Genomic DNA, 23,828 nt, shown 5'->3' with positions numbered 1-23,828 from the left:
TTCTCTCCCAAAGAAGAGAAAGGCATTATTTGAGAGTGTGCAGGTCCTGGGGAATGTTTGCAGAGTTTTTCCCACCCCTCTGGGAACCAGCAAAGGCATAGTGGCATAGGTAATGACTGTAACATGCCAGTGGGTACGACTGAATGATCTCAACCAGTGTCAGTTTTAGTGTTCTTTCTGATTTTCAGCCATTCACTCAGTCACAAGCAAATTGTAAGAGTCATATATAGGGAAACATTAATCAATGTTCAGGATTTATGAAACATTGATTACATTTCAAAAAGCTGTGTAAAATATTTTGACCAATGCTAATAGAAAAGTCCATTGGAACGCCTCTGATGCTGTAGAGGGCTTTCAAAGTTTCTGAGTTTAAACCAAATGAACAAATAAATAAAAACAACAATGCTATCTCCCCTCACTCCCCATCCCCCCCCTCCCCCTCCTCCCCCCACGATTTTAGGTTCTTTATCTGCTGTATAATACTACTTTAATACTACTTTGTTAGCTTCCTTACCTGCTATATATTCTTATTTTGTGAAACGGAAGTTGCACTGCATTAATTTTACTCTGCACATCATCAAGTTTAAAAAATTTGAGCTTATAATTTTGTTTGAATTTCTCTTTTTTTTTTTTTTTTTTTTTTTTTGTTTTGTTTTGTTTTGTTTTTTTTTTTTTTTGTTTTTGTTTTTTTTTTTGCAAAATTGTGTTAGCAGTGCTAAAACAAACCCACAAGAGAGTTTTAGTTCTGTAAACTCTGTTTCATATAAACTTATTTCCCATGGTTAATAGGCCACGGTAACAGATTTTGGGATATCTTTGATATAACAGCTTTGCATAGTCTTCATTTTACTAACAATTAATGTAACAGACATACTGACTAGGCATTTCCCATATATCCTGAAAGTCATGAAAAAACAATTATTTAAGGAAAAGAAGATGACAACTGAATCAAAAAAATATTCACTTTTTTAGTGATTTTAGATGAAAACAAAGGTGAATGAAAATACTTGAGAGGGAGGTTCAGTGTTTTAATCAAGGAATGAAAGAAAATGTTCCTCAAAAATTACTTCAACTGAAATCAACTAGAAGATCATTTGGGCTGTAGCCTAGGTATGAACTGAATTAATACCACAATCCTTTAGCATTAGGTGGGATTTTGTTTATTTTAATGTTTTCAGATACCTTAATTTCACTGCCATAAAATACTCTGTATATTCAAAGATAATTGTTCCATCATCTAAGTAACAAATGAGCCTTTTAAGCTTAGCTCTTGTTGCTTATGAAACACTGTAAAATAAATCACAAAAAAAAAATGGCGGGGGTTGTACTCACTGTGGTATGAAAGTTTCCACATGAAAAAGTAACTTAATAACTTTAGCTGCTTAATTATGTCACTACTGTACGAAAAGCCTCCTATACAGATAAATTATAGAGCATTACTTTAGTTTCCAGTGCAGAACAGCTTCCATCTTGCATGCTATTAAACAGATTTGTTCTCAGCCATGCAACCATAGCATGAAACCATATTCCTCTTTCCAGCAACAGATGTTGTTTGAAAGAGTTACAGTAAGAAAAGCATGATTGGAAATGTTATTGCACTGTGATATTTCACTACTAGCCATTTAACTGCTAAACAAGCAGGGTTTAAAGTGTGCCCTCAGAGATACAGTCAAGATCTATTTCATAGTAAGAAACATCTCAATTATCTAAATTTTATAAAAGGGTTAGAAAATAAACTGATATAAGTAATTCATGTTGGAAAACTTCCTCATTGATACTCTTATCATGGTGAAAGAACAGTCATTATATTATGCAGCAGAATATAGAACTTCAGATTAATTGTTGATCCAGGAAATTTTGCCTATGCATATCATGCAAAGTATCATTTCCATCTTCAGAAGTGTTAAAAAAATTGAGTAGATGCAGCACTTTGCAATATGGTTTAGTGGCCATGATGATATTTGGTCAAGGTTGGATTTGATGATCTTGGAGGTCACTGGCAACCTTGATAATTCTATTCTATGGTTTAAATAAAATTAAATAAATGTAATATTTCATTTTTAATTTTTTATTTTAGGAATAGAATAATGATATGGTTGGTACCTGTAAAACCTCCATCATATTTTAACAGGTCTCAGAACACTACATTAAAGAATCAAACATTAGTGACACATGCTACCATTCATATTCCTAAATGTCATTCTCTTGAAGATCTAAATTCACACAATCCACATAATTTTTATTTTAAATGACTCTGCTATGTGCTATTAAATATATAGGTCGTGTTGGGCTTTTTCCCTTCCCTAGTTATACATACTTGAATTGGATATTTCTGAAGGTTGTATGTAAGAAACCAGGAGGCTGATATTTCCTCATTAAAACATGATGATGAAGGTACCAACATGCAAGTTTTCCCCTGCATTTCCCTCAGCTTGGTGCTGTCATTAGAACCACTTTTGACAAAAATTACTCAGAGGGTGTAGATTTTTCAGAAGAATGGTTTTCCTGAAGGCATTGGGAAAACTTGTTGCTTTCAAGCAGGACAGATTTGTGTGTATGGAGTTGTAGAGGAAACTTGCTATTTATGAAGTTTTTCCTGTTTATGATGATATTTTAGAAAGCCAGACCTAATTTCTAACACTCTGTCATGGTCTCCCTTCTGGATTAGCTGCAGCTTGTTATGAAAAATGTGTGTCATATAAGGATTCAGGTGAAAGGAGAGAATGCTCATTAAACTTCTGAACTAAAAGTCCTTAAGGAGAGAAAAAATCAATTTAAGGTTTGGTGGGATTCACATACCACATTTTATTTCAGTTCATTAAAGAAAAACACTTCAGTATGCTATGAATCAATATAAAAAATTAGAACGTCAGTTTTATTTATTTAGTGTTTCAATGTTATAGAGAATGAATTTTCCACTAAAAAAAAATAAACAGTTTAGGTGAAGAAAAAGGGGACAAATGCCGAAACTTCCCTGCAAGAGATAGAATGAAATTAATTTCTACGATTTAGTGCAGGAAGTTCCCTGAAATATACCTAGGAGTCCAATGTAGGACCCTCCTTTTTAGAGTTATTTTTCCATTTAAGGACTAATTTTTTCTTATGAAAGATCCAAATTATATTTTTATATATTTTGTTCTTGAGGCAAACTTTTACCTTGTTAAGTTTTCTATAATTTTTTCCTATCATTTTCTAGAATGCTACTTTCCACAGACATCTTGAGTGATACATGTAAACCAACCAGACAAAAAAGCCCACCTCAAACCAATATTTTCCTTCAAACAACCTTCTTGATTTTATAAAAAGATTCTGTGTGCAGCAAGCACTTAATTTTTTTTTTTTATGTCTGTATCCTGTATCTGATGGAAGAGAAAAAATGATCTTTATTTAGACAGATATATGAAAATTTTGAGGAATTTGAGAATGGCCTCAGGAAGAATACAACTTCTTAGTCTTAATATAAAACAAGTGGCTTATATTATTATTGCTAAATATACCCTGCAAAAGAGCTAATGTTAAGTGTGTATTATACTAATAAGGCAGATATGTAATTAAAGAGGTAGTTTTAATGTAAGAGTCGTTTTAATGTTGCTCTAAGGATAAATATAATAAAAATGTTAGAAAATGTGTTGAAAGTAAAAAAAAAAAAAATATAAAGTAAATATTGACCTCTGATTTATTGAGTTTCATATTCCTGTGAAAACAGGATTTCTTGATCTTAATGAAAGCTTTACAACTGAGAGGAAAATTCAAATTTTGATTAAAAATAATGAGTGCACCAGAACTGTTTTCTATGTTTTCTATGTATGCTGCAGATTTTTATGGAAGTCAGGATGCTGTTTATTGATGGAGAAACAATAGTGCCTTTTATAAATGAACCAAGAAACACTGTTTTATAATCTGAATTTACAGTAATGCCAAAGGATGTATGCTATGTACAAATTTAAATAAATTATCTCCCCTTTCATTGCATATGTTTAAGCCTTGAAATGCGTGATAAAATATAATATCATCAGATGAAAATTTGTAGGAAATGGTGTCTTGCTATAATGTTTTCTAGAGAGTTTTTAAACCTCATTCATTCTACCTAGCAGAGAGATTATTGCATTTCCCTACAGATGGAAAACAAAATTCCAATTTGAGAGAAACTATGCAGACTGAAACTACTCATTATTGACAAATATGAAGAGCTGGGTCTCCTCCTAGGATTACATATGAGGAGAGGATGACATTTGTGACCTTTTTATATTTTGATGTAATGAAAGTTTGAGTTCATAACAGTGTGACTGGAGCCACTTGACAATTGTAATGGACTTTGTGAGTGAAAGGTAGTTAAGAAATATATCTGGAGAAAAAGAATTTAGTTGGCCTTTTGTTCAGTCTGAAATCACCAAAGTTTCTGCCAAGCTTTTATCTATAAAGAGGAGGGCATTCAGTCATATACTTTCTCAAAAGTAAAGTTTTTCCTCAGGGATGGTTTTTCTGATATTGTAGTTTGAGGTTTCGATAGCAGAATCTTTTGAAGAACCCTGTGGCATGTTTTGAGGAGATAATGAGGAAAAATGTTTTCCTTTTTAAGCTTGAGAGCTATGGCAGAAAAACAGTCAAATTTATTTCAGCTCTGTTACCTTTTATTGATTTATAGATAACATAATTGTCAAAGAAAGATCTTTAATGCTATCCTTTCCACACGTCTCTTCCTCATCTTTTCAGCCCAACAATCAGAACTTAATCCTTTAAGAAAATATGCCCTCTGGTCATGGTATTTCAGAGATCAGCTTATTAAAGACTCCTTTTGAACATAACCCTAGAGATCAACAGGTAAGGAAGTTAAGCCCACATGATACAGGCTTATAAATGTGTTTTGAAGCAAATACTTAAAAAAAAAAAGTCCTTCACAGCATAGTGAAATAAAATTTGTATTTAAAATAGTTGCTCTAAAATAATAAGAATTGAATTAAAAAAAAAAAAAAAGGGATCTAACTGCTATAGGAAATAATTCAGGTGAATTTTAATTTTTGAAAATTCTTCATTCTAAAGACAAATTTAATAGAGCAGTGAATAAGCTAGTACATGTGACAGGATTGACATGGGAAATGGTATGTTCTTGCATTACATGTAAATTATTGGGGAAACTATAAAAACTTACTTCACAGTTGTGCAGAAAGGGCTTGAAGAGGGTATGAAGAAATACTTCCCAATTGCCTTGGGAGGCTAAAGTAAGACTGCCTTAAAAAATGCCTTCAGGGACTAAGAGATGTTATTTCTCGTGGCAGTTTTGCCTTGGTCAGTTGCCAGATGTCCATGCAGTTGCTCTCACTCCTTCTCCTCAACAGGATTGGCAGAGAATAATAAGATGCAAAAAATCCCACATGGGTCAAGATAAAACCAGTTTAATAAGAAATATATATCTTGTCTTACAAGGAAGGCAGAAAGAGAAATTAATTCACTATTTCCCATTTTTTAGCAGATGTCCTGGCACTTTCTGGAATTTGGGAGGCTGTGTGTGTAGCCTGGTAGACAACTAAGCCCCACAGAGCTCACACCACGCCATGGAACAGGGACTTAAAATCACTACACATGTAACAGCTACTTCGGAAGACATACACCATTACTCTGAATATTCTGTGGATAACATGATACTGTGAAACTGAGAGAGAAACAGACACTGAATTCATTTCTAAGCATTTGTTACTTTGCTGGAAAGCAGAGTAAAAACATCTGCATTCCTTGAAAGCATTCCTGAACCAATGAATTCCAGTGTCACAAAAGAAATATTTTGTTTGGATCTACGGGGTGAATCCCACCCTTTATTTTTTTACCACTTTAAAAAAATCCATTTCCTCAGAAACGGGTTATCACAGAACCATTGAGATCAAAAAGAACATCTGGAGGTCATCTTGCCCAACCCTACTCTTCAAGCAGGGGCACCTACAGTCAGTCATGCAGGACAATGTCCAAGCTGTTTTTTAATATCTCCAAGACTTCACAACCTCTCTAGCAACCTATGGCAGTGCTTGGTCATGGTCATAGTAAAAAATTCTCTCCTGATATTCAGAGGAAACCTCCTGTTTTTCAGTGTGTGCCCATTGCCTCTAGTCTGGTCACAAAGAAACTGGCTGTGCCCTCTTTGCACCCTCCCTTCAGGTATCATATATAAACATATATATACACTAATATATACATGCTCCTGAGACTTCTTTTCTCCAGACTGAACAGTCACAGCTCTCTCAACCTTTTGTCTTACCAGAGATGCTCTTGTCTCATCACCTTCCTGGCCCTTCACAGGAGTCTCTGCAGTAGGTCGGTGTCTCTTGTACTAGAGATCCCAGAATGGGTGCCAGCACTGTGGGTGTGACTTCACCAGAGCTGAGTAGAAGGGAGGGATCACATCCTGCTGGCAATATTTTGTTCCTGTCAGCCCATTTTTCCAGCCTGTGGAGGTCCCTCTGGATGGCAGAGCTACACTGTGTTGTGTCAACCACTCCTCCAAATTTTGTGCCATCAGTAGATTTTCTGAGAGTGCACACTCTGTCCCATCATCCAGACCATTATTGAAGACCTTGAACAGGGTTGGTCACTGTATTGACCTCTGGGGTACATCACTAGTTATTGGCCTCCAGCTAGACTTGTGCTACTGAACACCACCCTCTGGGACCAACCAGTCAGACAATTTTCAATCCACTTTGCTACTTGCTCATCCAGTCTGTACTTTATCAGCTTGTCTATCAAGATCTTATGGGGGGGAAATGTCAAAGGCCTTATGAAACGCAAGACAGACAATGTCCAGTGCTCTCTCCTCACCTATCAAGCCAGTCATTTCATCATAGAATGGTATCAGCAAGCTGGTCATGCATGATTTCCCTTAGTGGATCCATGCTTAGTTCTTCTGACCATCTTCTGATATTTCATTTAATTGAATTTTTTTTCTGGGATTAGGTGTTCCATCACCATTACAGACATTGAGATAAATCTGGTAGGCTCCTTCTCACCCTTCTTGAAAACAGAGTGACATTTTCTTTCCTCCCATCTTCAGGCATTTCTCTTAGTAATCATGATCATTCAAGGATTGCCAAGAATTTCTTCACAAGGGCATTTTCCAGCTCCTTCACGACTCATGGGCGCATCCTGTCAGGCTCCATAGGCTCACATACATTCAGTTTGCTTAAGTATTCCCTGATGTGATTGTCTTCCATCAAGGGTGCTCCAGGGTCTTATCCCATGGGAATCTACTGAGCAGATCATTGAAGAGACTAGAATCTGATCTTCTGAAGCCCAGTGTTGTGATCTTGCTTTTTGCCCTGGTCCTTCTTCTCAGGATCCTGAACTCCACTATCTCATGGCCACTGCAGTCAAGTCTGCCTTCAACCTTCACATTTTGTTTGTGAAGCATGAGAACCTATGGAGCACTTTTCTTTTTTGGCCCATCTATCACTTAGATCAGGAAGTTGTCTCTAACGTGTTCCAAAAACCCCCTGGGTGGCTTAAATCATGCTGTGCTGTCCTTCCAGCAGATGTGGTGGTTGAAGCTCCCCACAGGGACAAGGACCTGAAAACACAAAGTTGCTTTTAGCTGACTTTAGAAGGCCTTGACCACTTGTCCTTCCTGAGCAGGTGGAAGTTGCATGGTGCTGCAGTGCCACTCATACCTGTCCTCTCTGTAATCCTTACCCATAAGCTCTCAGTTGGTTTATCACCCACCCCAAGGCAGAGCACTATGCATTCCAGCTGAGAAAATGGAAATTTTGCCCTTCTTGATGGTTGTTTTTTTTCCTTTTTTTTTTTGTTGTTGTTGTTTTGTTGTTGTTTGGTTGGTTGGTTGTTTTTTGGGGGTTTTTTGTTTGTTTGCTTGTTTGTGGGTTTTTTTGGCAAATAAGTTTTATTTGGTTGATTAACCTAATATAAAGATATTCTTACAGTAGAAAGGACCTTGGGGCTATGCACAGACACAAATTATGAACACTGAAAGTGAAAGCCAAGTATACTAATTTTAGATATGCTTGCCATTTGCTTTAAAAAGAGCTGTGGGTAGTTGGAAGTTTAGATTTCCAAGATCTATTTTCATACTGCAATCTCAAAGGTCTTTTATTTCCTCAGAAACTAATCTCCAGCTTATTTTTTTTTTTCTGACAAATGGTAAATACCAAACTATATATTTCTCCTTTGTAGGAAAAATGGTACATATTTTTCATATAGACATACTTCTACACATTTACGACAGTAGCAAACTCACAATGCATTTTAACAGAGAAAATAAAGGATTTTGAAAAATTGGGCACAATTTCACCGCACAAGAATCACAGTTTCACTTCCATATGAAATAAGAACTGTTTCACCAGTTTAGAAAGTTTCCTCATCCTTTTTTGGAAAAAAAAAATTATATTATTTACTTTCAATGAAATGAATGAATCAATATTTGCAATACCGAGAAAGATCTGAATTGTCTCTCCAATCTCAAAGATTTCTAATTTAAATGCTGGTCAAGCCATCTATGAAGCTATTTTGAGTATTTTTACTGCAATTATGAAATGTACATTACTTATCTCAAAATTATGACACACTATGGCTCAAGTAACTGTGTAATTATTCAGCTTTTTTTAAAATTCATTTGCAGTCAATAAATGCCTTTACTATGTCAGAAAATGTGTATTAATATAAGAGAAACAATGCAGCAACACCAGTACAAACCCTCAGAAAAGGATATTAAAACAAGCTAAATAGTCCTTAACTCAATCGGGTTAAAATGATATTGCTAAATTTATATACAAAGGGATTTGTTTCAGGAATTAATGCAGCAACATCATTTTGCATGACAAAAATATGATTAATTTTATTCTTGACCGTGGATTTTCTAAATGCAGAAACTGAAAGTTTCATAGATATCAAGTGTATTACAGAAAACTGTAATTTTAGATAGTGGAGTTAATTGATATATGACTGTATAATCTGAATTTTTAAAGTGGGATATGGCTTTTGAGATTTGGTTTAGTTTGGTTGGGTTTTTTTTGTGTTGGTTGTTTGAGTGTTTTGTATTTGTGCAAGACAGAAAAGTTAATTTAGTGATTTTATGAGTTCTTCTTGTTTACATAGCATACACAAGAGTTTGCATTGACAGAAAATTTTAAAAATCTATAGATATAATGACTGTTAATAGGCCAAAGCTTTCCAAATAATACTGTATTTACCACTTTAGCTATGAAGATAGAACATAAAAGAGGTCTCTTCATCTTGCTTGCCTCAGAAGAAACATTTCTAAGAACAGAGTTATGCAAGAAAACAGAGAATGCAATAAAAACTCATTGTGGGAACCTTATTCCATTCTAGAAGTGCCAGTGGAAGGTGCAATTCAAAGGCAACACAGCTCAGAATATTTGAATCACCATACTTCAGATCTGAGGGCTCAGCTCCTCATTAGTGAGTTTATACAACTAAATTAATGATCATATTTTCACTCACTTCAAGTATTAAAATGTGGAAGATTGAGGTAAAAACTGTTGGCATGTACAAAGTTGTCAATTTGACCCTATTTTTAGTTTAAGAAATAAAATTTAACTGAATATTTTTGGACTTTCACCCCTGCCATACATATGTGACTATATTAAATTATTGCTGACAGATAGTGCTCACAATTTAAGCTTTTCTATAATTATAGCACTAGTCCTGATTAAATAGATTTAAACTTGCATCACTACACAGGTGAACTCATCTTGTTTTCTGACTGTATCTTCACAATAAACATTGTCATGTAAAAACTAATATCTAAAAATTTCATCTGTTTTTCTTCAGAGGTTCTTTTTGGGTTGCATTCAGTAAAAATGAAAATACCCTGCTTGACTTTTTTGCTTTAGTATTTTCTATTAGTTGCTTAATATGGTTTTTGAGAGACTAACTATTAGTTATAAATAAATTACATTAAAGATTTTAATGACATATATTTTTCTTTTGTTCTTGTATTTATGTGATCATATATAATGAGTAAGAGTTATTGTATGATAAGTTAATTTAACAAAGCTGCTTTTCTAAAATGAATAATTTCTTGAATTTCATTGGTTTTCTACTTTTTGAAATAAAATTACTTTGAGTAAAACAAAATCTATAGTAACAAAATGTAAGAGAGGATCTCTGTTTCTCAAGATATCAATAATTATGAAGAATTAAAATACAATTTAGAACACTAACATGTTTAAATAATCTACACAATAAAAAAAATTAAAATAATAGCACGTATGATTTTATCAATATTTTATCTATATTTTGCAAATAAATGAAAATAATTGGCAGAGCAATGTCATTGTAAATAATTTTGATATGCTAAACTGGTGATTTTGTGACAGCACAGTCATCAGATATAATTTGATTTCTATGATTATCTTTAGAATTATAGTTATAGGTACAATAAACAGCTTTCTTTGCACATTTCTGCCCCATGCAATTGTCATAAATTCATTAATGTGCAAAGTTTTTCAGTAAATTCAGTGTAAAATATAATTTTGTGCTTGCAGCCCTGTGATCAAATTCATATCTCCTCTTCTCACACCTTTTTTTTTTTTTCTTTTCAGAGGCACTTCTGAGAAGTTCAAAATTGATAAAATCTTACTGTGGAAGTAGGGGAAATAGCATCTGAAGTCCAAAATCATCGTCTGGGAGTGTGTAAAAGAACAATTCTCTGCCACTTGTAGGCTATCAAGAAAAAAAAAATTCTTATTTTCTCTGTGTTGACACAGCCCAGAAGTGATTTACCTCAGAAAGAATATTTATTTATATTTTTTTTGCTAGTGTTCACCATGACATTTATAAACAGTGATCATTCATTTTAGCAAGTCTGTAATATAGGCCCTAAACTGAAAGTAAGAGTAAGAGAATAGGAAAATATCTGTTAAAATGACACTTGAAGAGGGCAAACACTATTTTTGCTAGGTGTGTTTGGTAAATCCCATGCCAGAACATTTAATTTCTCTTCATCACTAGAGTCTTCAAACTGCTTTGTCACTTTTTCACACTTTTTAATTGCTTTTGTCCTAAAATTTGTCCTTTCCACCTTCTCCAGTCCCTTTGTGTGTGCCTTTGGTCTGTGTCAAACTTTGCTTAGAACCTGGGTTATAAAAGGGAAAATCATAAAAAAGAAGCTTGGGCAACAACCTCTGGGAGAGATTCTGTTTAAATAAGCTGTAGAGATTTTTTAGATGTCTTAAGATAAAAAAGGAAGTGCACTATTCCTAAAGATATGGCTAGTAGGTAGAACAAATTAATTTTTCTTAATATATAAAGGTAGTTCAGAGTGAAAGCAAAGACAAAGAGCCAGGCTATTGAGCTAAATTATCTGCATGAGCAGGCAAAGCAGCACTAGAATATTATCAGACAGGCACAAGAAATTATAGAAGTCAGCATTACTTTAAAAGGCTGAAAACACCAATGTTCCCAATCTTTTTATCACCATGTCCTTCATTTAAGAAATTATTCTTTAAATTATTTAAAATAATTTTCTCCTTCACTTATTTATAGTTTCCAACCTTCTGTATTGTTTCTACTATAGTACAGACATACAAGAAGGCACAGCTACTAATGTCTAATAGTGTTTGACATGTAACCCACATCTTACAATAATTCTTCATTGCTTTTCTTACCCATCATCACCTTACTAATTCCATACTTCAGAATCTATCAGACACCAGGTACCTTTTGTATATCCAAAAGTCCCATTGCTGCAGTTGATAGGAACTGCACTTTGTCTCAAATGCTTTTTGTCTCAAACTTCTGCAGGGTACCTCAAATATATTGTTGAAATGCTGTTTAATGTTCAGGTCTGGAAATACTGATAGATATTTTTATGGGTTTAATGAAGTAAATGTGGTAGCACTCCCATGGGTAGAATCAGTGCATACAGATGAGTAGAATTAAAAGGACTGATTTATTTGCCCTAAAATTTTCCATCCAAATGATTTCTCTTGAAGAGATTGCTCAGTCTGCTAGAGGTAGGAGTTATCAGAGATCAGGTACTGCAGTCATCCACAGAATTTCTGTAGTATATGAGCCAAAAAATAAGGCATGAAAGGAAATGAGATTTATAGTTTACAGTTTGGGATCACCGAGCATATAAGTTCAAATCTTTACAATAAAAATTTAATATGAAGCATTTCCAATATTTCAGACGAAATAAAAAAGCTAAAGCAAAATCAACTGCTCTAGAACTGTCTTCCTAAACATCTTATGAGGATGTTGTCTATATAGCAAAATGGAAAGTTAACTGGCAGTTTTACTTTTGTGTTCCCAACTATTTACACAAAGGTTGTTTGGTTTGCTTTTCAGAGAAACATTCCCTGTAGAGTATCAGTGAAAAACATATGTTCAATAAAAGATGTTTTTAGAAGAAATCTGTACTTTTTCACTTAGAAGTTGTTACTAAGGAAATTGAAAGAAAAAAAAAAAGCCCTTCAAAGTTACTCCATGAGAAAATATAATCATGCAATGCCTTCTTTTGAGGAAAGCCTGCAATGATCATTATCATCTTTATAAATAAACATGTTTATTTAAATTTACTGTAACCAGTCAAGAAGAATATCAAAGTGTAATATCACGTTTGTTAGCCAGATTTACCAAACTGGAAATGGTGAGTTTAAGGACAGCCTTGGATCATCACTGTTTCATGATCAACTCTACATGAATTGGTGGATTTAAGCCTCACAGACATTTCTCTGAGATGCATTTCACTTGCTGGATTCTCAAGGCATGTGGACAAGTAGAAGTTGGCATTTCTCTTTCTGTCCGTGTGAATGGATGCATTGATCTAGCTGTCATTACATTAGGAAATAAATGAAACAGGCGAAAATAGATCTAATTCAGTACCAACATGGGATATGAATCAAGACGAAATTTGAAATCTTGATCCCGGAAAGCCATTCTCTATCACAAGGTATAGGACTCTAGTCCCTCTATCTCTAGTATAGGACTTTCTATATCCACTTCTGATGTCGCTTTAATGACAACTAATCCCACTTGAACTTTCTACAACCTCGTGACTTTTCTATTTGTGGCTTATTCTTACAGGCAATTCCCATTAAATAGAAATAACCTTAAAAATATTTCCCCTCTTTCCATGACTTTTAATTTAGAAGTCAGTTTATATTGCAACAACTTATTGTTCAGATGCTAAAATTCAGTAATTTAATTAATTTACATAATTTAATTTTGGGTTATACCAAGATCATCATACCTGTCATCATTCTTTATTTTTTTCAATGTATAAAATTCATAACAAGGACTTTATATAGCATATTACTGCATAATAGGACATTAATCAAATGAGATAATGTACAAGACAAAAGATAAAAAAGTAAAGAGACTCTGTGAATTGGCAAAAACATTTTCACAAAACATTTTTTAAAAATTTTGTTTCCCTCTGCCTTGCAGTATCACTGAGGAACATTAAAGGTGATAAGGATAGAAAAACATTTGTTTCCTGATAATTATATATAGGCAGCCAGGGACTGGTACTTTGTAAAGAACTTTTACAGTCAAGTATCTTTTGGCTCAGTAACTGAAGGTAAAACACGCACACATTATATGATTTGGATACCCTTCTGTAGCTTTTCCACTCTTTCAGAAAAGACACAGGCATGTACAGAAGGCTGAGACCCCAAATCCACTCGACAGGCTTTATTCTTAGCAGCAGCAGAGCTTGCCTTTATTTTCAGCTCTGATCTGGACAAGGCACTATTTGTATCATTCACTTCCTTGGGAAATATTAAATTAATGATAATTCTTCTGGCCTGTTTTCTTTCTCATAAAGCTGGCAATTGAGACCAACTGATTTTGTAGCTGATGCATTTTCAGAGGAGTGGAGGAAGAGGAGTCTTTGTGGATCTCATTTTCAGTATTAATACTTGCATTTAAATATCTGATTGAAAGTGCAAAACCTTCTGTTATGATACTGTTGCAGCAGTGATCTAGAATTATCCTCTTTTTCTTTCATTCTCACTTTTTTTAAGCTGACACAATATAACTAGTCTAGTTACAACACATCTAGTAGAATTCTGCTATGATTTCTTAATTTGAAAAAAATAATTAAATACTAGAAGCAGCAGGGTACAAGCTTATCATTATGCAATATGTTGAAATTTTTTCTAGGACTTCCAGGCATTGGATCCTAGTTTTTAAGTAACTGTGAGTTGCCTATGTGATCCCTCTTTCCAATCTCTGTTCACTCTTTAGCATCACTAATGCAGTTGGACTTTTAATTAGTAGCACAATATTAAACTATCATTGAGATAAAAATAATAATGTTATGAATAATTGTAAACTTACACCTAAACTGTCTGTTTAAAAAATTTCAGGAAGACATGAATTACTTTTAACTTTAAAGACAAAGGTAGGGTTTCTGTAAGTTTTCTAATGAGTGTTTTGCCCTAGCTGGTAATACCATTTTCATAACAACAGTATTTCAGTTTTCTGAAAGCAAAACAAAAAGGGGGAAGAAGCAGAATCTCAGCATAAGTTTTTCAAAGAATTAGTCTGTTTTACATCACATTTCCAGGGTTTTTTTTGTTTGTTTGTTTGTTTTTTCTTAAGTTTTTGGGGGGGTTTTTTAATTTATTTATTTTGAAGGTAATAAAACCTCAAAAAGCACTCTTAAAAGAAATGGCATCCAGTTGTAAAAATCTATGACTCCTTCAAGTCAGGGACTGTTAGGGCAAGATACTTCTCAAGAATAAAAATTTTGGTTTCAAAACTGAATTCAATTTTTAGTTGCAAAAAAATCCCCAGAATCCAACAGGACCAAGATTAAATTTTCCTGTCTGACATGTATGCTTCTGCATTCACAAAACTATTTATTACCCTTTATTGATGATCTTTTTTGATGGTGAGGGGTGGGAAAGGGAGATGCAATAAGTTCTACAAAACATGTGGTCCAGAAAACTCATTTTAGAATCACATAACCAAAGAGAGGTTTGGGTTGGAAGGGGACATAAAGATCATCTACTTCCAACCTCGCTGCCACTGGCAGGGATACCTTCCACTACACCAGGCTGATCAATGCCCTACGAAATCTGTCCCTGTGGTCTACATGGAGCCTTCTCCAGGCTGAACAACTCCAGTTGTCTCAGCCTGTCTTCACAGGAGAAGTGCTCCAGCACTCCAATAATTTTTGTGGTCTCTCTCTGGGCCCTCCCACAAGTCCATATCTTTCTTGTGTGGAAGATCCCAGGCTTGGATGCAGTTCTCTAGTTGGAGCCACATGAGAGCAGAGTGAGGGGCAGAATCACCTCTCTCAACCTGCTGCCCAAGTTGCTTTGGATCAGGCCCAGGATGCAGTTGGCTTTCTGGGATGCAAGCACAAATGGCTGGCTCTTATCCAGCTTGTCATCCATGAAAAATCAAAGTCCAAAATCCTTCTCTTCAGGAGTCTTTTCAGCGAGTTTTTCTCCCAGTTTTTACTCATGTCTGGCACCTCACATGCATCACCTTGCACTTGCTGAACTTCATGATGTCCACTTCTCAAGCTTGTCCAGGTGCCCCTGGACAGTATCCCTTCCTTCTGTTGTGCCAGCTGCATCACTCAGCTTGGTGCCATCTGCAAACCTGCTGAGGGTGCACTTGATCCCATTGTCTGTTTCACTGATGAAGATATTGAAGAGCACCCGTCCCCAGACAGAGCCCTGAGTGATACCATTCATCACCAGCCTTCACCTGGACCACTGTCCAAAACTCTCTGGCTATGTCCATCCAGACAATTCCTTATCCACTGAATAGTCCACCCTTGAAATTCATGTGTCTTCAACTTGCAGATAAAGATGTCATGTGGGATCACCTTGGAGATCTTACAAAACCTAGGTAGATGACACAAGTGATCTTCCCTTGTTGACCATTGCTGTCACTTTATCATAGAAAGCTACCAGATTGATCAGGAATGATTTTCCCTTTGTGAAGTCATGCTTGCTGTCTTGGGTCACCTCCTTTTCTTGGATAGACTTAACATCATTTTCATGAGGATCTGCTTCATTACCTTCCCAGGCACAGAGCTGAGGCTTACCAGTCTGCGGCTCCCTGGCTCTTTCTTTTTTCCTCTCTATAAAAATGCGAGTGAAGTTTCCCTTTTTTCAGTGAGCAGGACTTTGCAAGATGGCCATGAATTTTCAAATTTGTTGGAGACTGGCTTGGCACAGGAGCCTGAGATGCAGGTCTCATAGACCTGCAACTAGTCTAAGACTAAGACTCACAAATGAAACAAGCTCAGATATGCAGTCTAAAAATCAAAAAATAATACCAGGTCAAGAAACAGTGGAGAAGTCTAGCCCAAAGGCTGTTTTTCAGGGCAGGAAGACAAGGTTCATCATAAGATTAAAGATTTATCCCATATCTGGGAATGAAAATTGAACTGAATACAGATAGGAAGATTAAACATATTTTGCATGTAAACCTTGTAAAATCGAGCTGTTATTGCAAAGATAATGAATAACTTGGAATGAGACATGGAAATGTTTCAGCTTTATCATAGACAGGAAAACCAATCAACCAGGATTTGAAAAACCAGAGCACTGCAATCATAAAGAATTGTCATGCACTTTTGAGAGTGGACACTGTGATAGACAAGAACTTGAAAGTTACTTAATTCTGGCCATAAATTAAAAATTCTCTAGTTTAAACCTATCTTTCTGCATAAGTGGTCATTACTGGATTATTTGGAAGTTATTTGCTTTGTTTCTAGCAGTGACAGGTTTATTAAAGAGCACTTACAGAGCTTGAACCTGTTATTCTGGTTCATTCACAGTGAATAGAGGAAATGGATTTCTTTCTGTTGCATCAATGTCTTCTAAAGGTGTTGGCAAGGACATTATTTTACTGAGTACAGGAATCACAAAGGATGCAAGTTAATAAAAAATACAAAAAGTTAAAAGAATAACCAGTCACAACTGCTATTCTACTCAAAGTAACATGAAAAAGCCCTTCAGCACTTCAGAATTGCATTATTTAAAAAGAATGTATGAATATATAAATATCATCCTTAGTCTTCTTTTGTTAATCATGTTTCCCTTAAATACCAAAGGTATATTAAATGAGTTCTGTCTACATAGAATGAGCCTTGTTCTCATTTAGTCTACTATGTTCTTACTTCTCTACAATGAAAACTAGTCTCTTTGAGAAGATGCAGATTACCTCATGTTTTCCCTCATGGTTCATGGATTAGGTTACAGCCTTGCCTTTCATTTGGTTTGCGTGTTGTCTGCTCATTTACAGCGGTGTGCAATGAGAGTCAGGTAAATTTGTCTGTTAACAACATACACACAAATCAGAGAAAAAGAATTTCAACAAAATACTAAGAGTCTGAGAAATGTAATGAACATTTAATTTACCTGGCAATAATCAGAAGTGGAAACAAAATATTAGCTGATGATAGATAGACATTAAATCAATAGGGAAAATTAATTCCTAAAAAAAGTTATACAAAAATGCAATTACTTATAGTTTACATTCTATGTATTTATATAATTTCTGTAAGACTATCAGATACTGCACCCTGACTAACTTGACTGCAATTTTCTCACTGGCTCTGAAGATTCATCTTCAGAGAAAGAACTAGTTTCCAGGCTGACAGATTATCTCACAGGTTCTTGTATGCTCTTTTCAAATTTATTCACACTGGCCAAGAGTTTGTTCCATGGCTTGTAAAAACTGTTCTTTGTGAGAGCTGCTCAAGAGAAGGCAACAAAGTCTAGATCCCTGCTTCTCCTGTGTTCTAATGAAGACTGCTTATTTGCATCATTAGGTAAGCAGAGCAATGAAGAAAAGGGAACGGAAATTATATCATACAATGAGTCTTTTGGGGGTATGTGTTTTACTGTTTTAAGCTTTCTGGCAATTTACTAGGGGGGTCATAAATTAACAAGACAAAGACAAAGTTAAAGATAGATACTGTCCAGTTTTTCTAAGATGCATAATCTTGGCTCAGTCTCTAGAAATGTACTTATTTCTTCTGAATACTAGAGATTGCCTTTGGGCAACATATAGCTCTAGGAAACTGGGTGTGTGTGAAAGGACTGCTGCAGATGCCAGTAATCATTATACAGCATCATTTCTACAATATCTTTTAAATGTTAAATTTGATAGTCTGCGTTTGGTTCTCATAGAGGAAGTCTTCCCTCTGCACACAGGTTCTCCCCATTTAAATTGTCTTCAAATCAATGTGTCTCTTTGAAGCCATTTTGCTTTAGGCATTATTTATCTCAGAGCAGGAGATGGAGGTGGATCAATAGAGCTTTCTCATCGGTCTCCATCTTTTCAGAAAAGCACACATTCGAAAATGAGAAAAGAAAGAGTGAAGGCATTATTCTATTAGAAGTTCACCTTGTTATTGTTTTCCTGATGATAACGATGTAAATTATTGTAGCATATCATGCAAAAGTAAATTTTCAATTTTGAAATGTACAAGGCATTTAGCTGTGTATAAAGCCAGAAAGAATAGTCTCCATTATGTTTGTTCTTATGAGGATGCCTGTAATTTATTATTCAATTAATAATTAATTTACTTGGAAAATTCCAATTCTATTCTTTATTTTTCAAATTCTAAAGATTTAATTGGGATGACTATACAGAAAGAGTAAAGCAAAGCTCTGAGTCTTTTTTTTTTTCCTTTTTTCTTGAAACAAACTTCAGGCCCATGCTTTATTTCCTGATTTGAGTGCCACAGAACTGAGGCATTCACAAACGAGCATGAGTATAGACAGAGGTACCAGAGATAAATTTGAAGATTATCCAGTTCATAACAATGGAATAATTCTCAAAATTGGCACAGTACAACAAGAACCTTATATCTTCAAGTTACTCATAGTAAGAGCATTTCTCCTTCATCATCATCATCACCACAATATAAAACATGAACTATCTATGTTTATGAATGAGAAAGACTCAAGAATTATCTTAGAAATCTCAATAGAAATTCCACTTCTGTAAAAAAAAATGTTACCAATGTATGTTGACTTTCTTTTTGACTTGCAAAAACCTTAGAGAAAATTTCTTATTTACAATGGAAGAGCTGTGTCTGTGCTTCAGAGGATCTGATCTTCTATGTGGTTTATGTTTCTTCTTGTGACAGCACAAACAATAATATATTACAAATGTTTATATATTGTTACAACTAAATATATGGTCATGTATTTCAGTTAGGAGATTAGAGATTGTTCTGACGGGAGTGTTTAGAAGACTGATAAATCAAGCTGCTTTCAAACTTCAAGAACAGAACTTTAATAGATTCATTCATACATTACCAACTTACTGCATGCTAATGGTTTTCTCCTACACATTAATAACCATTACCACTATGAACTCACATAAGTTAACAGCTATGTCTGAAGTTAGTGGCGAGCACACTCTGTCCTGGAGGTGATGTTGTGTAGTTCACAATGAGTGCCATGCTCCTTGGTGATTCTGATCTACCAAGGTCATGGTGACCAGCCTGGACAGCCCTTTAGCGACACAAATTAGGGAGAAGACTCCTGTCTTCTCCATCCTTCCTCATCACTGTTGGTGTTTTAGCCTTCTTGCTACCCCTTTTCTCACCAAACAAGGCTTATTTTGCTTTTGATTTTCCCATTCATCCTTCCGGGGTATTTGGCAGGAGGTCCTGACTATTGACAATCTCTTCTGCTTGTCTTACTCTTTATCTTGCAAATTCTTGGCTGTATTCTCCCTTGAGCTCCAGCAATCCTTCTGAGCCCCATTGGTGGTCACGACACTCCCATGTTTACATAAAATGTGTATGCATGGTGTCTGGCTGTGCTATCGCAGTGCTGCAAAACACATGCTGCTGGTAGCACTATTTTAGTGCACTTACATTTGTTAGTTGTGATTGTATCCTGATTAAAACACATAGGTTTTATAGGTGGTACAGTCAGCTCTCTACTTCAAATACTACCAGGGAATTGCAGATTACAAGGTGCTTTATGTCCTTGAAACACCCTTGACTCGCATTGTTCATTACATTGCTCTTACCTATGAAATTGCAAAGATTTTGTGAAATATGTCGGTATGAAAATGTGTAGCTCTGTTTGTAAACATTCAGCTCGCCAATAATTGCTAATTATAGAAAGCAGTGGAGATTAGAGTTAATTTACGGTCCTGAGTACTTCCTAGAGAGGTACCATGATATATTAGACTATCCAAAAAGCATGTACATTGGCATTTAGATGAAATTATGCAGCAATTACTCTATAAGCACAGAAAGGATAACCAGATTTAAAATATAATCTTGAATATTTAATATTATTCAAAAATGGCCTACAGATATTTAAAACAAAAAAAAAAAAAAAAAAAAAGAAAGGATGATGTATATTGCTGCAAGTATTAAAAAGGATTGAGATGTGAGTTTTTTTACACTGACAAAATTAAATGTGAAATGTAGACATTAAATAAAACAACACAAGTACATTAGCATCTGCTTTTACTATTAATTTGTCACTTCTACATATATTTTATCACTTAGGCTTCATCCTAATTTCTGATTTTCAGGAATATTATGTCTGTGATAAAAGATCTTTAAACATGTGATATTCTCTAATTAACTTACAGCCACAGTGAAAAATAGAAAAGAACTAGGCTTATTTTACAAGAGATGATACTGATTCCAGTGGTGATATTTTGTCTAAAGGTTTTTTATAAAGATATGAAAAATGTCATTGATTTTCTACAGCGTTTTGCATTTGGAACTCAATTTCATATTTGATCAGCTGTGTGTATTTTAATTAATTACTATTAAATATGACTCTGTTAATTTCTAAGATTTATTTCTGTTCATCTTTCTTCAGTATTTCCTAGAAGAAGGGGTAAAAAACAGCCTTAAAAAACAAAAATAGATCTATTATTACACCTCTTCATTCAGCTAATGAATAAGACTGCCACTGGTATGACAAAGCATGTCCTACCAGAATTTCTGACAAAATTTCAAGATTAAAAAATTAATATTTCAGAAAAAAACCATGCATATGTCTCTAGGCAAGAGAAACAGAAAGTACTATATATTTCATATGATAATAAGAAACAGATTTAAAAAAAAGTGGGTTTGTCTGTTTTCTCAATTCATATGTTTATTTTATAACAGATAGCATTAAGAGAAAAATTATTTCTCTGTTTTTCTATATTATTACTATAGACTTTCCTGGAGAAGCTCTAAAGTACCACTTAAGTAGTGTTTATCATAACTGAAGAAGAATACTGTTTTAAAATACTCCAGTTAAAAAGCCAAAAGTAATCATTAGTATTTGTTTAAATGGCATGCACTTTAGACTAACAGTGAATCATTAATAATTTGAGATGCTTCTGTGGTCTGAAATTAACTCAATCCTTTGTACATATATATATATATATATATATTTTTAAATCCCTGATGAAACATGAAGAATTTAAAGGTATAGAAAACATGGGAGCTGAAAGTATCTCTCTACACAGTAAAGAATCTTTATGTGGGAAAGGAAGAGCTTCAGCTTCAAAGACTTTCTCATCAGCAACTTTCATGAAACATTAAATTCAGTCCAAATGTATATTTCTGAGAGGAAGAAAAAATACAGTCATAGAACAAACTGCGATGAAATTTTGTTAAATGAATTTGAGGATGGTTTACATAGGAATGCAAGAGAAATGGTACACGGGTTCAAATACTATTAGAATTTATATTAGGTAGATAATTCTAACTAAAATATTTCTTTTATGCTGAAAGTAAACCAGGAAGGCTGTTTATACAAGAAAGTTGAGACTTGTGGTAGGTACCTTGGAAGTTATCCTGACATGGTACTTCCAATAAGGAGCATCGCAGCACTAAGATGCACAAATTGCCACCTGCTGTGACATCGTTACAGCAAGTACAGGGGCGGTAATTATGGGAATTATAGAAAATAAATGTGGGAGTCCTGCTGTTTCCAAACACCTGCTGATAGGTAGAATGCCTGCTCATATTTTCCTTTAAACATAATTTTTGCTTTTGTCTCCATCTTTAGAAGTCAGCAAACGTTGTTGTTTGTATAGCTGAAGCCCTGCTGAAGTGGCAGACCCGATCAGGAAGAGCGTGGCCGTATGCGCTCCCATCCTTACCACAGGAGTTTGAATTACACACAGCTTTGGAGACAAGCACACAACAAAGTGCTATCCAGACAGTGTTACTTCCCAGACTCAGAGAAGGTGAGTACCAGTGAAACTTACCAAGATGTGAATTAATGAAGTTTCACTCAAATAGTTAAATTTGAGCTGATAGAGCAAGATTTCTAGTTTGTGATGTAATTTAACTGATACCTATGGTAATCTTTCAGAACAGAGGTCCAAAACAAGACAGCTGGAAAGTAGCAACATCCACTGCACATTTTAAATATTTTTTCCAGTTATATATACTTAAGATAAACTTGTGGATTCAGTTTCTTATTCAATTCATACAACTCTAGCAAAGGGTGCTCAGTGTTTCATAATATTTGAGGTTTTTCCTGTTATAAAGGCAATATATAGACACAGGAGGCTGCTAAGTTCAACCAAAGGGCAGGGCTCTTTGGGGAGAGACAAAAATACATTGGGTTGCTGCATTCTTTTAAATATCAAAATATATCACATCTAGTAATTTCTGGTCTTTCTAAATGCAAGTGACATTGTGCATGAAGCAATAAGCTTTAATTTCTTAATGGTAGCAAAAAAAAAAATAAAAAGTTGTGGGAAAATTGGTTTAATGACAAAATACAAATTAAGTATGATATAATTAGGAATATTGGGTTTACGTGACAAGGTTTTGGTAGTGGAGGCATTACAGGGATTTTTCTGTGAGAAACTCACAGAAAATTCCCTCATATCTGACAGTGCGCTCCAAGATGTACCTACTGCTGGCCAAGGTGGAATACCTTTGGGATAACATATATAAGAACTGGAGATAAAAAGAAAACTGCACAATTGTAGCCAGAGAGATCAGTGAGAGCAACAACCTGGCAGACACCAAGGCCACTGGAGAAGGAGGGGCAGGAGCTGCTCCAGGCACTGGAGCCGAGATCCCGCTGCAGCTGTGGTGCAGAGCACGGTGAAGAACCTGCGTCCCTGCAGCCCATGAAGGTCCATGGAGTTGCAGAAATCCACCTGCAGCCCATGGAGGACCCCTTGCAAAAGCAGGAGGCTGCCTGAAGGAGGCAGTGACCCCATGGGAAGCCCAGGCTGGCACAGTGTTTCTCAAAGACTGCACTCTGTGGGAGAGACCTATGCCCGAGCAGCTCATGAAGAGGGGCAGCTTGTGGGGACGGTCACACAAAAATTTTAGAGGATTATCTCCTGTGGAAGGGACAGGAAAATTCTGGAGCAGTGGAAGAGAGTGAGGAGTTCTCCCACTGAGGAATGAGCTGTAACAGAGATGTGTTATGAACTGACCACAGCTCCCACTTCCCATTCACCTATGCCCCTAGGGAGAAAGAGGTAGAAAATTAAAGCATAAAGCTAAGCCTCAGAAGAAGAGAGGAGTAAGAAAAAGGTATTTTAAGATTTGTTTTTATTGTCTCACTATCCTACTCTGACTTGATTAGTAATAAATTACATTAATCTTCCCCACATCGAGTCTGTTTTGCCCATGACAATAACTGGTGAGTGACTTCTCTCTGTCCTTAACTTGACTCATAAGCCTTTCATTGTATTTTTTCCCCTGTCCAGCTTTTAAAGGAAGTGATAGAGTGGCTTTGGTGGGCACTGGGTGTCCAGCCAGGCTCAAAAGACCACATCAGACTAAAAACATTTCTCCCTTAACGACTATTTCTTATATAAGAAATAGTTGTCTTTGTAGCTCACTAGAAAAATTTAATTTTGTATATTAATTATTAGCTTTTAAA

General features: G+C 35.2%; 1 long non-coding RNA gene across 1 annotated transcript in view; it reads right to left on the bottom strand.

The window, feature by feature from the left end:
- The window catches only part of LOC148225383 (uncharacterized), a 175,588-nt gene that overhangs the window by 65,978 nt on the left and 85,782 nt on the right, over positions 1-23,828 (bottom strand). Inside the window, exon 2 of the long non-coding RNA XR_015806605.1 lies at positions 6,248-7,549. This is a non-coding gene — a long non-coding RNA (uncharacterized LOC148225383). The remainder of the gene's footprint in view (positions 1-6,247; positions 7,550-23,828) is intronic.

Source organism: Sturnus vulgaris, chromosome 1 (genome assembly GCF_052056855.1).
Source record: "Sturnus vulgaris isolate bStuVul1 chromosome 1, bStuVul1.hap1, whole genome shotgun sequence".
NCBI lineage: Eukaryota > Metazoa > Chordata > Aves > Passeriformes > Sturnidae > Sturnus > Sturnus vulgaris.
This window is presented reverse-complemented; position numbering and strand designations above follow the sequence as displayed.